Raw genomic sequence first — 5,000 nt, forward strand, 5'->3', positions numbered from 1 at the left:
CAATTATCTCTCAATATATATTCCATTTATTCCAGTATTTCGTTTGGTGTGCACGTTCTCATCTGGTTTACCGTTCTGGACCTTGTATCTTTGGACATGCGGTCTTGAGCCGTTTAGAGAGAGAGAGAGAGAGAGAGAGAGAGACTACAGACAGAAACACACAGACAGACATAGACGGACGCAAAGACAGACTCACAGACAGAAACACACAGACACATAGACAGACACACAGACAAGACACAGACGGACAGACAGACAGACTCACAGACAGAAACATACAGACAAAAGACACACAGACACACATACAGACAGACAGACAAGACACAGACGGACGGACAGACAGACTCACAGATAGAAACACACAGACACACATACAGACACACGGATAGACACAGACGAACAGACAGACAGACTCACAAACAGAAACACACACACACACACACACACACACACACACACACACACAGACGGACAGACAGACAGACAGACTCACAGACACAGACACACAGGCGCAAACACACAGACAGAGTGACCGAGATACAGAGAGTGTGTGGGTGGGGGAGGGAAGGGGGCGGGGTGGGTAAGTGTCGTTCATTCATACAACTTTGTGTGAGACTTCACGCCACTACCCATGACAAGCCTTCGACAAACACGGGTGCAGCTTGTAGAACACACAGTTGGAAAACCGCACAGTTTACCTCGTATCTTCAACAGCCCTTCAGTTTTGTGATAAAAACGAAATAAAAAAAAAAAATCTATCCCGGAACTACAAGTATTCGGTCAAAAGGAGGCAGTCGTTATTTTCCCTGTGTCATATTGTTGACAATTCAATTGTCCCCTTTAGGCTATTACGTTTCCGATTTTAGGCGAGACGGTATTCTGATTGGTTAATACTTTTTTTTTATGAATGGCGAAAACTTGAAGGTGTACTCACATGATTATACCGGCGTAAAAGATTTAAGATGGGAGTGTGCGAAGGGTGTGTGTGTGTGTGTGTGTGTGTGTGTGTGCGTGTCCGTGCGTGCACGTGATATGACGCGATAAATGTAATGGATTCTCATTGGCTGATATATTCATGAATGGTGAAATCGGAGATAGGGGTGGGGAAATCCACAGGAATGTCCATACCTGTGCAAACCAGCATATGTGTGTGTGTGAGAGAGAGAGAGAGGGAGAGAGAGAGAGAGAGAGAGAGAGAGAGAGAGAGAGAGAGAGAGAGAGAGAGAGAGAGAGAGAGAGGGAGAGAGAGAGAGAGACAGAGAGAGAGACAGAGAGAGAGAGAGATAAAAAGCTACGTGTGTTTGTGCGTGTGTGTGTGTGTGTGTGTGTGTGTGTGTGTGTGAGTGTGTGCGTATGTTGTGTTTCATGTGTGTGTGTGTGTGTGGACGGAGGGGGGGGAGAGTAAAATAGAACAAGGTGTGTGTGTGTGTATGCGTGTTTGTGTGTGGGTGGGTGGACAGACAGACAGACAGACAGACAGACAGACAGAGTGAGAGAGAATCAAAACGACCGACTGACTGGCAGAGACAGAAAGAGAGTGGCGGGGAGACAGACAGACAGATAGATAGACAGACACACACACACACACACACACACACACACACACACACACACACACACACACACAGAGGCAGATAGACAGACACAGGCAGACAGACAGGCAGATAGACAGGCAGACACAGACAGAAAGACACACACGCACACACACACACACACACACACACACACACACACACACACACACAGGCAGATAGACAGACAGAAAGACACAGACAGACAGACACAGGCAGAAAAAGAGAAGGAATCATAACAGAAAGAACAAAAAAAACAAACACCCTTCACATACACACACACGCTCTCTCTCTCTGCGATCAAAAGGAGAAATCATATACTCAGACCTAATTAAGTAGAATTAATGTCAAGTCCATGAATATTATGATATTGTGTCATCTATTCAAGTGTTATAATACCCCTAACCATGCCCAACCCCAGTCCCCTGGTTTTGAATTGTGGTCCATGGCCAAAGTTCATAAAAACAATTTCGTTCGTTCGTTCGTTCGTTCTCTCTCTGTCTGTCTGTCTCTCTCTCTCTGTCTTCTCCGTGTGTGTGTGTGTGTGTGTGTGTGTGTGTGTCTCACTGTTATCAGCTTTTTTATTTCTAAATGTTGTTGTTCGTCCAACTCAAGGTTTGGTTTTCATGTGTGTGTACAACACGTGCATCCAGAATTACTGATGTATACAGGTCGGTGGCCTTGCATTGAAACAATTATGAGTTTCTCTCTCTCTCTCTCTCTCTCTTTCTCACACACACACACACGCACACACACAAAGAGAGACAGACAGACAGACACTGAGACAAATATGAGAAAAACTGAAGGTCCGTAAGACGTACACACAACGTCGACAGTTACAAGGATCATGAGGCTACACCACAGCGAACTGAAAGAGTGCACGTAGTTGCCGAAAACTGAGGAGGGGAGGAAGGTGGGAGGGAAGGAGGGGGGGGGGAGGAAAGGTATTAATAATGGGACCAAAAGGGAGACCTGTTGACGCTCACAGGTCTACATTTTATGTATAACGACAAGAACCGGTTTGAAACAGGTTACAGCACGCAACACAACTTGCCTCGCCGCTTGTCAATTTCAACCAGCCCGTGCGTGTTCAGCCGCCCGGGTCAATTTCAGACCACAGTTTACCCCACTACCAGTTTGGGACTGAACTACTGAGTTATTTTTAGGACGGCGCGTGCGTGACAAAGTTCATGCACACACAGGTATACATACAGGATTCGCGAAAAGTTAAGGATCACCTCCTGTGAACATTATAACAGTTCAGTTCTTCTTGGGTGCGTGGTGGTGAAATATGGCTGAATTTTCCGGCGACAAATATTAGTGCCCCTGTGTGCAAACAATGAGCAAAGCTCATACCCACATGTGCATTCTTTAATTCATTTAACTTCTTTTCACTTTTAAGTGATATTAAATGTGTCATGTGTGTTTGTGTGTGTGTGTGTGGGGGGGGGGGTGGATTAAACGCGCGCGCGCGCGCGCGCGCACACACACACACACATACAGACATAGAGACGTATGTACATACATGAACATAGGATACCAAAAAAAACGAGGAAAAAACTATGAACCCACTTGGGAGAGGAGAAGCTGTGTACTTCGACTCGCAGAGTCTTCAAAGCAACTGAAGATAGCAGCAGTCACAAGTGCAGTTTTCTGGCTGTTGAATAAAATTCACTTGTCATGAGAACAGTTCACTGCTAGTTGGAAAAGATGGATGGGTGAAGGAAGTGAGAGAGAATCTGGACAGTGAGAGGAAAGGGGGCAGGGGAAGAGGAAAAAGAGGGGGAGGGGAGGGAAGGGGGAAATAGGCAGGGTGGGGACGAGGGAAGCTGTGATTTGGTTTAGTCCTTGATGTTGAGGCCCTGGTGCTGAACTACCGAGATGGTGGATAATCTGTTTCTCCATGTTCTTTCTCTTGAAGAAGTCACCGGTGCTGTTGCGCCAGACCACTGATATGGAGAAGTGGGTTATTCTGTGGGGATCAGTGTTGAAGTGTATAGCAACAGGGGTTTGCTTTTTCTGGAGGTTGCTGTCCCTGTGCTCTTTGCTGCCGTCTTCCAGTGTGCGGTATGTCTCGCCTACGTAGATTCGACCGCACAGGCTGCAGTGGACCACATATTCCAAATCACTGGTTTGGCAGGTGAAACTGCTCCTCATGGTGAACTGGCGTCCTGAGGGCCCCTTGAAGGTGAGTGTGGTAGTGTTGAGGAAGGGACAGCATTTGCACTTAGGTCTGTCACAGCAGCTGTTGCCCAGAGAACGGTGGTTCTGGAGGGGGCGGGGGAGGGGGGGGGGGGGGAAGGGTTGTGGGTCAGAATGATGACCTAACCAGATGATCACCCAGGTTACGGTCTCGTTTGAAGGCCATCAGAGGAGGGTTCTTGAATGTCTTGCCAACTTTGGGGTCAGACTGTAGGATAGGAGAGTTCTTGAAGAGAATTTGTTTTGACTAACATGTTGTGAGGATGGTATGTCAGAGTCAAAAGGGTGCGGTCACTATGATCTGCCTTGGTCTTGGGTGTTAAGGCCTCCTCTCTGGAGATGTGCTTGGCCTGGTCCAGTGCCTGTTGGATCAATTCTTCGGGATATCCTCGTGTTTTGAAGAAGCTGATCTTCGGGATATCCTCGTGTTTTGAAGAAGCTGATTTTCGGGATATCCTCGTGTTTTGAAGAAGCTGATCTTCGGGATATCCTCATGTTTTGAAGAAGCTGATCTTCGGGATATCCTCGTGTTTTGAAGAAGCTGATTCTTGTGACTTGTGACTGACGCTATCTTCAGTTACTTTGAAGACTCTACGAGTTGAAGTACACAACTTCTCTCCCAAGTGGGTTCATAATATTTTCCTCTTGTTTTTTGTATCCTGTTTTGAAAGAACTCAGGCAGTCAAATCTTTTTTTTTATACCCTATACATGAACATAGTTTATTTTTGAATCGTTTCGGATTGTTGCTATTCTGAACAGATGCTTTCTTCATAGTGTCTGTCAGTCTGTCTGTCTGTCTGTCTGTCTGACCCTCTTTGTCTGTCTGTTTGTCTTGTTCTGTTTAGCCGTGTCTTTGTCTGTCTGTCAGTGTCTGTCTGTCTGTCTCTGTCTCTCTCTTTTCACACCATATTTCTTTCTGTATTTGTGTGTTATCTTCAGTTTAACGTCTATTCACTATCAGTGTTATTAGACGGAAAGGAGAAAAGCAGTGGATAAAGGAAAGGGAAAGCATGTGAATATTAGTGTAAGAAAGTGTTCATGTTATGCATTAGAGGAAAAGTACATTATAAGAAATTAAAGTTTAACGAGATTGTGGTATGTAATAAATGAGGTGTCAGGAAGGAGAATATGTGTATGCATACCAACAAGTATTAACTTACAACAATGTAAATATAAATAGCGACATTAATTAGAATACATCAAAGGAGGATACCAACTGGACTGGA

This window comes from Babylonia areolata, chromosome 24 (assembly GCF_041734735.1).
Source record: "Babylonia areolata isolate BAREFJ2019XMU chromosome 24, ASM4173473v1, whole genome shotgun sequence".
Taxonomy (NCBI): Eukaryota; Metazoa; Mollusca; class Gastropoda; order Neogastropoda; family Buccinidae; genus Babylonia; species Babylonia areolata.